We start from the raw sequence: 10,901 nt of genomic DNA on the forward strand, positions 1-10,901 counted from the left end.
TTTTGAGTGGGTATTGTAAAAAAGAAAATTAATAAACAGCTTATTATTTTCTTATTGTTTGATAACTTTTCACCTTTAAATAATAAAAAAAATCTATTGAAAGTGCTACAAACTTTGAGATGACTGGTAACAACGGTTTATACAAAGAAACGAACCATCAAGGTGTGAAGACTGCTCGTAGAGAAGCTAAGGGGGTAGAGTCACAATTGATTTGTGGACCAGATGACCTGAGTACCAATCGCTTGGGAACCAATTGACTGTAAACCGAAGAAACTTCGCTCCAAGTCTACATCTCAGGCGACCACTATCCGAACAGTAGATGGTTGCCTCGTATAAGACGCAGATGGGCAGATGGCTCGTAGGGCTGATTACTTTGAGTAGCTGTTCACGGTGGAGGATCCTCCAAGCGGACAGCTCCAAACTGCAAGGTTACAGATGCTGGATGCTGATCCACCCATTGACGACACTGCACCCTCCATTGATGATGTTAAAGAGGCTGTGGCAAAGTTGAGAGGTGGACAGGCAGCTGACATTTGTAACATCAGTGCAGAGCTACTCAAAGCTAGAGGTGAGGCCATGATCCGTTGGTTGTATGCAGTCTTGACTACTGTATGGCATTCAGGTACCATTCCCCCTGACTGGAAAGAAGGAGCTGATCATCCCTATTTGGAAGGGGAAAGGGGATCGTCAGGACTGTAACAACTACCGCGGTATATAACACTGCTCAGCGTACCAGGCAAGTTGCTTGCCAATTTTTATTGATGCGTATCGGCAATCACCTGCTGAAACGCCAGAGACCTGAACAGTCTGGGTTCACGCGCCGGTAAGTCAACAACTGACTGGATACTAGCGCTTCGCGTACTGGTGGAGCGCTGACATGAGTTTTGACAAGGGATGCTTGCAGCCTATGTCGGTCTCAAGAAGGTATTTGATTCAGTGCATCGAGAGACACTGGGATTTTCTGCGTCTCTGTGGGATTACTGCAAGTATTACTGGTATATTAACTGGCCTCTACTCCGGGATTGTGAGTGGTGTGAAGTGTGGAGGGGGCGTGTCCAGCTTCTTTCCTGTGAATAAAGGAGTGAGCAGGGATGCGTGCTTGCTCCATCTCTTTTCAGCACTTTCATGGACTGGGTACTAGGCAGAGTTGTAAACCAAAGTCATTGTGAAGCATCTGTTGGCAATATTGAGATTACAGATCTTGTTTTTGCCGATGAAGCAGTAATCTTTGCTGAGTCACTGGAGGCTCTGGTAAAGGTTCTAGACGCACTGCACGAGGAGGCGAAGCCGCTGGGACTCCAGGTTTCCTGGCCCAAGACCAATGTCCAGGTGTTTGGAGGCTTACTGGATAAAACGGTACAGTCCGTCCATGAGTGTGGCGAGGACATTAAGATCTCGAAAAACCTCAAATACCTTGGCAGTGTAGTGCGTAACTATGGTGGGTCGAGCCAGAAAGTTGTACAGCGGATTGGCCTGGTCCAGGGCGTTATGGACTCGCTCAACACGAGTATTTGGCATGTCGGTACTTGTGCAGAGGGACGAAGATTTGGATCTTCTAAGTTATTCCTATCTTACTCTACGGTTGTGAGACATGGACACTGAACTCCCACCTGAATAGGCGAATTGATGTTTTTGGTACTAAATGCCTTCGCAGGAGCATGGGGTACCGCTGGTATGACTTTGTGTCAAACCAGCTATTGCTCCGTGAGACTGATTCGTGGTCAATTAGTTCGTCAACGATATGCCAGTAGGAAATGACAGTTACATGAACATGTTTGCGGACGATACTAAAATTATGAGGAGAGTAAAGAATGTGGAAGATTGTAACAAGTTACAGGAAGATCTTGGTGAAATATATGAGTGGAGTAAGGAGTGGCAGATGGAATTTAATATAGCCAAGACCCATGTTATGAAAATGGGAAGAAGTAGATACAGACCAAATAGGGATTACAGGCTGGGTGATGAGAAAATTAAAGGGACAAATGAGGAGAAAGACTTGGGAGTAACCGTGCAAAACACTTTGTCACCGGAGAAACACATTAACAAGATTTTTGGGAAAACATATAACATGCTTCAAAATATTGGCGTTGCATTCCACTACCTAGATAAAGGAATGATGAAGAAGATATTATTTCCCTTAATAAGACCCCAGTTAGAATATGCAGCATGTGTCTGGTCACCGCATATGAAGAAAAATGTGAAGAAGGTGGAAAGGGTACAGAGGCTGGCAACAAGGATGGTACCAGGACTCAGGAGTTAGACTATGAGGAAAGACTGAGGAAGCTGGGGCTGACCACATTAGAAGAGAGAAGAACAAGAGGAGACATGATGACTATGTATAAATTGGTGAACAAGATTGACATACTGGACAGAGAGTTGATAAAGGTGACCACAAGTAATCATCTCCGAGGACATGGAAAAAAGCTAATAAAAGACATCTGTCTAAATGACGTGAGAAAATACAGTTTCCCGCATCGTAGCATTGATAAGTGGAATAAACTGAGCAGTGATGTCGTTGACGCGGTGTGTGTCAATCAGATGAAAAAGAGAGATGACAGGAATGGACAAGGAGACAGGTCACAAAGAGCTTAGCTCGGGCCCTGTAATACACAAATAGGTAAACACAAATAGGTAGTACACACGCAAACACACACACACACACACACACACACACACACACACACACACACACACACACACACACACACACACACACACACACACACACACACACACACACACACACACACACACACACACACACACACACACACACACACACACACACACACACACACACACACACACACACACACACACACACACACACACACACACACACACACACACACACACACACACACACACCGCGTAGTGTAGTGGTTAGCACGCTCGACTCACAATCGAGAGGGTCCGGGTTCGAATCCCGGAAAGCGGCGAGGTAAATCGGCAAGCGTCTTAATGTGTAGCCACTGTTCACCTAGCAGAAAATACGCTGGGCGCCATACACCAGACACTGGCAGCACGAGGGGGGGTCCTTCAGGGGTGAAAGGGCTCCCTTCATGCCAGTGTCTGGAGGTGTGGTGTGTGGCATGCTGTTCATTACGCACCAGACATTGCCAGGACGAGGAGGGACCTCTACAGGTGAGAGGACTCACTTCATGACAGTGGCTGGGGCGTGGTGTGTGGCGGGTTATTGCTCATGGCGATCCGTGTGAGGCGCTGCAAGGTTGCCGCGTCACTGCTCTCACACCCTCGGAACTGGGATGGACCCTTGGGGAGGAAGGGTTCGGCCCAGTACCAACCCAGGAAAGTAAAAATCAAATAGTTTGGTCACCGTTATCGACCGCTTCGTTATCGAGGAAAGGCTTCGTAGAAAAACGCATCGTGAAAAATATTATCGTGAAAGTATTATTGTGGAATATCGCATCGGAAAATATTATCGAGGAAAATTGAATCGTGGAAAATATTATCGTAGAGAATCAATTCGGTGAAAATATTATCGTGGAGAATCGCATCGCGGAAAATATTATCGTGGAAAATTGAATCGTGGAAAATATTATCGTCGAGAATCGAAACGTGGAAAATATTGTCGTGGAAAATATTATCGAGGAAAATCAAATAGTGGAAAATATTATCGTGGAAAATCCAATCGTGGAAAATATTATCGTAGAAAATGTTATCGTTGAAAATATTATCGAGGAGAATCGAATCGTGAAAAATATTATCGTGGAAAATCGAATCGTGGAAAACATTATCGTGGAAAATTTTATCGTGGAAAATATTATCGAGGAGAATCGCATCATGAAAAATCGCATTGTAGAAAATATTATCGCGGAAAATCGTGAGGATTTTTATTTAATTATTTATTTATTTATTGGTCTATTTATCATATACTTTATAATATATATATATATATATATATATATATATATATATATATATATATATATATATATATATATATATATATATATATATATACTGTACCATGTTGTTGTTTTTTTACATCTCGATATTGTTTTTATTTATAATTCAGGAAAGACTACGTAAAAATTAATGAGAGAGAGAGAGAGAGAGAGAGAGAGAGAGAGAGAGAGAGAAACAACAAGAGTATTGAGAGGCGGTGGCGTAGTGGATAAGGTGGTAAGCGTGAGATCGGGCAGACGTCCATGTGTAGGTTCAAATCCGCCACGTATCGCCTTGACACTGCCATTTGTCGAGTAGCTTAAAATCACCTTCATGTCACCATGATAACAAGGTTCTAGGTCAGCATTTCCAAACCTGGGATGCTAGCACTCTCTGAGGGTGCTGAAACCGATCATAGAGGGGGCTGGGAAGTGATGCACACACTTCACTTTCTTTTATATTTGTAATAACAAGATTTTAGTTACGGGTGCTGGACTCCTTAGACATGACAACAGGGGTGCTATGGTCGGAAAAGGTTCGGAAACGCTGTTCAAGGTGGTTACACCAAAGATATTACTATCAATAAAATTGCTGCACCACTAATGGTTGGAAGCTGAACAGCGCTTTCAATACCCTTCATGTTACCTTCAGCACCTATAGGCCAGGACATAAAAAAAAAATGTAGTAGTAGTAGTAGTAGTAGCAGTAGTAGTAGTAGTAGTAACAGTAGTAGTAGTAACAGTAGTAGTAGTTGTAGTAGTAGTAGTAGTAGTAGTAGTAGTAGTAGTAGTAGTAGTAGTAGTAGTAGTAGTAGTAGTAGTAGTAGTAGTAGTAGAAGTAGTAGGAACAGAAGCAGCAAATAATGTTCAATCACTCTTCATAAACTCTAGGGTGAGACACCGCGATGTTTCACTTACTCTTCAGACAAACCCCACATTTCCCTCTCTCCCTCATCTCCCACTTTCTCTCTCTGTCCCTCTCACTCACTCACACACCCTCCTACTCTCTCCCTCCTCTTCCATGTTTTCTCTGGCCTTCTCACTCATTCACTCACACACACAATGCCCCACTCTCTTCCTCCTATGCCACGCTCTCTCTGTCCCTCTCACTCTCTCACGCAGTCACTCACACACTGTCTCACTCTCTCCCACACCCACACTCCCTCTCTGTCCCTCTCACTGACTCACACACTCACTCACACATCCTCCTACTCTCTCCCTCCTTTCCCACGCTCTCTCTCGCCCTCTCACTCTCTTTCTTGTTAGCTAATCCAGTATAAATATTCATGAGTTCATACCTATAAATCCGTTCGTCTTCTCGTGGTATATCTCGGCTCTTCGCAAGTTTTGCAGAGTGCTTCGTTGCTCCCAACCAATCCCAAGCGTGGTTCCTATGTATGAGTGTTGAAGATTTTGTTTCCCGTCTCGCTTTGAATTTCACATGAATCTTGCACCGCGATAATGATTGATATACTCTTTATCAGTACTTAACTTCAGCAACATTCACGGTCTTAGATCTAATTTTCAATTTGTGGAACACCACCTCTCCTCTGCTAAACTTCATCTTCCTTTCCTCACCGAAACACAGCTGTCTGAGGCAACTAACAGTAGCCACTTCTCTGTTCCCTCCTACTTTCTCTATTCTCATTTTCGTTCCAAATCTGGATTTTGCGTCTATGTGCGCAACGACTTAACTTGCTCTCGTGCCCACGCTCTTGAATGTTCCGAATTTTCCACCATCTGCCTTAGACTCAACAGTTACTGTCTATCTAAATTTATCTGTGCTGTCTATCTCTCCCCAAACTCCTCTGACTATAGTAAGTTCTTTTACTATTTAACTTCCAACGTGGAGCACATTTTGTCATAAGAACATAGGAAAAGAAGAAAGCTGCAAGAGGCCGCCAGGCCTGCACGTGGCAGTGTCTGTCTGTGTGTTTTTTTTTTTTTTTTTTACGTAATGTCCTATACCGCCTGTAGGCATACTTGAAAAATATGTGGAAGCACTGTTAATCTTCCGCCCATTAGTGGCACAGGTAATTCTATTTATAGTAGTACCTATACGAGAGCCCATATCACCACCCAAGCGCAACTAGAACCTGGGTATCATGGTTACATGTAGGTAACTTTAAACCACTCAATAAATGGCATAGCTTCAAAGTGGTGTGTCGTGGGATTCGAACCTACGCGTGGTCGTCTGCCTGATCCCACACACACCACCTTATCCACTACCCCACCACCTCCCTGTGTTTGTGATTAAAGCTACCTAATTCCATTTATCATCCCCATCCATGAACTTATCTAATTTTCTTTTAAAGCTTCCTATTGACTTAGCCCTGATTACATGACCACTGAGACCATTCCACTCATCAACCACTCTGTTTGAAAACCAATTTCTTCCCATTTCTCTCCTAAACCTGAATTTTTAAGTTTAAACTCATTATTTCTTGTTCTGTTATGTATCTACGTAGAATACTTCACGATACAGTGATTTTGACACATTATTAATCACTATTTTTGCCAATGTCAGTTAGAGCGACGATGGTGATGTGCTCAGTGTATCACAGTGGTTATATAAGTGTTGGTGAGATCCTGGGAAACACTCTTCAGATCAGTCAGTAATCTCAGATCTAAGCATATTCGCTCGAATTACTTACTTATGTTTGAGATCAGTCAGTGATCTCAGATCTAAGCATATTTGCTCGAAGTTCTTGCTTATGTGTGAACGCTCACTTGGCTTTGGAAAATTAGGAGCAAGAAACTTAAACACTTGACTTGCCTCTCAACTTGTCTCGTGTACACGTGTGTCACGTCAGCTTGAATCTAGATATATGTTCTAGGTACCATGTCTTCCTTCCAACCTGTCGTGGTGACATCACACAAATAATATCTCTCTCTCTCTCTCTCTCTCTCTCTCTCTCTCTCTCTCTCTCTCTCTCTCTCTCTCTCTCTCTCTCTCTCTCTCTCTCTCTCTCTCTCTCTCTCTCTCTCTCTCTCTCTCTCTCTCTCTCTCTCTCTCTCTCTCTCTCTCTCTCTCTCTCTCTCTCTCTCTCTCTCTCTCTCTCTCTCTCTCTCTCTCTCTCTCTCTCTCTCTCTCTCTCTCTCTCTCTCTCTCTCTCTCTCTCTCTCTCTCTCTCTCTCTCTCTCTCTCTCTCTCTCTCTCTCTCTCTCTCTCTCTCTCTCTCTCTCTCTCTCTCTCTCTCTCTCTCTCTCTCTCTCTCTCTCTCTCTCTCTCTCTCTCTCTCTCTCTCTCTCTCTCTCTCTCTCTCTCTCTCTCTCTCTCTCTCTCTCTCTCTCTCTCTCTCTCTCTCTCTTACACTTTGGGTATATAAGTACACGTAAGTACACTGACTCACTGAACGAGAATGAACAAAGGTACTCAGTAAGTTTGGGGACCAATTGTCTTGAGTCTCAATTGGTTTGGGGACCAGTTGTCTAGGGTCTCAACTGTCTCGGGTCTCAACTGACTTGGGTCTCAACTGTCTCGGGTCTCAACTGAATTCGTGATCAACCGTCTAGAGTCACAATTGACTTGTGGACCAGATGACCCGAGTATCAGTCGCTTGGGGACCAATTGACTGTAAGCCTCCAGGGCGCGACTGGGCAAATGAGCGGGCTTCTTAATGTTCCCTGGAAGGTTAGTGTCAGTCAGTCGGTCAGCGTTACCAAAAGGTTAAGGCTAAAGAACAAGGAAAAATAACACACACACACACACACACACACACACACACACACACACACAGACACAGACACACACACACACACACACACACACACACACACACACACACACACACACACACACACCGTGGACTTCAGTGGCTGGCTGGCTGTCAGGGGAGAAAGCATCATTCGTCTCTCCAGGCAAGCCTCTCTCAATTACACACACCAGGCAGCCGCTAATGAATCCACGAAGGCAATTTAACGCTGACTCAAAATTTTGAAATGGGACACATCGATTAAAAAAGAAATACCATACTTAAGCGTTCTACAGTATATATATATATATATATATATATATATATATATATATATATATATATATATATATATATATATATATTCGATTTTTTCTTTCAATTGTCGAGAAATTGAACTTAGCGATTTTGATATAGTGAAAGGCTTAGCATTTTTTATTCTTTCCCGGGCACACTTCGTTTAAAAGAAAAAATTCCCACCTCAATCATTCTATTAGAGCAGTCTTTTAAGAGCAGAAGAAAAGAAACTTAACGTTCATGACATAGTGAAAGACTTAGCTTTTATTTCAAAGTTCGCATCCATTAAGAAGGAAATACCAAACTTAAACCTTCTGCAGGTCTTATTTATTTTATTTGTTTATTTGTTTTTATTTATTTATTTTTTGAGACCAGAATTAAGTAAAGAATCAGACTTTAAGCCCTTGATATAGTGAACGTTAAGGCTGAATGGTTAGGAAGGTTGAAAAAAAGAAGATTAGATAAATTAATGGAAGAGGATGATGAGTGAAAATACTGTAGGTACAGTAGGTAGGCAGGTAGGCAAGTTCAATAAAACGACTGCCTCGTATAGACCCGACCGCTTCTTGCTGCTTCCCTTATTTTCTTACATTCTTATGTTCTTATGAGAGCTTTAGCTATTTTTTCCCTCCCTTCGTTTGTTGATGAGATTATAAAAAGAAAGAATAAGAGAGAGGAAACTACTTACGTCCAAATGTTCTTATAAAAGATTTAACGATTTTTTCCCTACCTTGATTTGTTAAGGTAGTTAAAGGAAGGGTAAGAGAGAGAGAGAGAGAGAGAGAGAGAGAGAGATTAGTGGTTCCTTTCATGTAAATTCTCTGATTAGGTTGTGGCGGCGAGCATTGATGGTCTCCCTCTGTCAAGTCACAGCCGCCATCCACGTGCCGCCGCTGCCGTCGCTATGGAAAGGAAAACAGGAACGAGGCGTAGTGGCGAGGGCTAAAAAATGAAGAAAAAATGGGAAAAGCAGATATCCGTCGAGGGAGATCACGCGGGAAATGAGAGAGAGAGAGAGAGAGAGAGAGAGAGAGAGAGAGAGAGAGAGAGAGAGAAAGTGTGAGAGAGAGAGAGAGAGATCAAGTAAATCTCAGCCGCGTCTTCACTCCTCTCCTCGCGGCGGCTGGTCTTCTTGACACTAATGAGAAGCGGGAACAGCTATCAGATGAGAGCCTCTAATGACCCAATTATCACCTATCTACCCTCTCCTCTCACTCTACCCTCCTCTTTCTACCTTCCCCTCTCCCTCTCCCATTTCCACCTGCTGCCATGTCCCTCTCCGTCTTCATAAACTGTAGCGCCATATGACCACAATGTTGCGCGCTTTGGATTTGTCTGAGTAAGATTTATGATGAGGCAGAGTTTCACTATTGTCTGCGTCCCTTTTTTTTTTTTTTTGCTGCACTTCAGTAATTCAGCAGAGTCTTGTTATAGGGCGTAGGATTATAGGATTTCTATTTTCTGTGTATTCTTTGTTATTGTATTTTTCGCTGTATCAGACTTTCTCTCTCTCTCTCTCTCTCTCTCTCTCTCTCTCTCTCTCTCTCTCTCTCTCTCTCTCTCTCTCTCTCTCTCTCTCTCTCTCTCTCTCTCTCTCTCTCTCTCTCTCTCTCTCTCTCTCTCTCTCTCTCTCTCTCTCTCTCTCTCTCTCTCTCATACACTTTTCATCCGGGAGTTGGGGTGAAATAAAAGCCTTTTAGTTATATCAACATCATAAATCCTTGAAAACTGGCAAGAGGTTTCAGGGCAACCTTTCTTCTTCATCCCCTCCCGTGTTCCTTACCAGAAATTCTAGCCAAAATGACAAGACCATGAACTCAAAACGAAGCCTGACTAAACTGTCATAGAGACCAAGCCATCTAACCTCGTTTAAAATTGATGCTCTTTTTAATGGAACTTTGGCTCATTTTGGAACTATGATGCTTTTTACAGAAATGTCTTTCTTCTTCGTTGCAGCATTAAAAAGATATGTATTGTGCTTTTATTTGCACTAACTATATCATAGTTTAAACTATTGTTCGTTGTTTGCTCAGCGCTCTTATCCCCTTTTCTTCATGCAGAACATTTCCCATGCAGCAAGCAGAAAACACTTGCTGCCGGCGTGTTGTCCCGGGACCAGCGTGATGCCTTTCATGATATTTTCATGTTGCGCCACAAACACCTATTACTCTTCTCCTAACCCCGGGAGTGCGGCCAGATCCACGACATCCCCTTCATCCCTTTGATGTAACAACCTGGTGCTTCACGGTGCTGTCAAGTTACGGCTTGAGACTCTCACGTTTTTTCTTATTTCTGCCAGAAGGTCACAGACCTTTGAATTTAGATCCCTCGCCCGTGGAGTTCCCTCAAGTTTACACAGCTAGTCATTTGTGTCTCCACGGGCGGCTATGTGACCCATTTCACTGAGCGATCCCTCGGAGTGTGTGAAGGGTCCCCAGCAGACAGCGGGATGAAGGAGTGGGATGAGCGATGATTATAATGACGTTAGCTAGTTTTCATTACCTATGCCAACGTTTTATGCAGTGTCCAAGGCCAGACAGGCGGCGACGCACTACATGTGAACACAAATACGCCCCAAGGGTCGCGTGCCATCACGTAATGAAAAAGAAAGACATCGACGACCCTTCCCAGTAAAGATGGCGCGGCTTCCCATCTGGCGGAGACTGCTGATTGAGTCGGCTAAGTGGCGGCTAATTATGGCCGGAAGTCCTTGATTAGCTGTGTGTGTGTGTGTGTGTGTGTGTGTGTGTGTGTGTGTGTGTGTGTGTGTGTGTGTGTGTGTGTGTGTGTGTGTGTGTGTGTGTGTGTGTGTGTGTGTGTGTGTGTGTGTGTGTGTGTGTGTGTGTGTGTGTGTGTGTATGTGTGTGTGTGTGTATGTATGTGCTATCATCTCTCTCTCTCTCTCTCTCTCTCTCTCTCTCTCTCTCTCTCTCTCTCTCTCTCTCTCTCTCTCTCTCTCTCTCTCTCTCTCTCTCTCTCTCTCTCTCTCTCTCTCTCTCTC

Source organism: Portunus trituberculatus, chromosome 41 (assembly GCF_017591435.1).
Source record: "Portunus trituberculatus isolate SZX2019 chromosome 41, ASM1759143v1, whole genome shotgun sequence".
Taxonomy (NCBI): Eukaryota; Metazoa; Arthropoda; class Malacostraca; order Decapoda; family Portunidae; genus Portunus; species Portunus trituberculatus.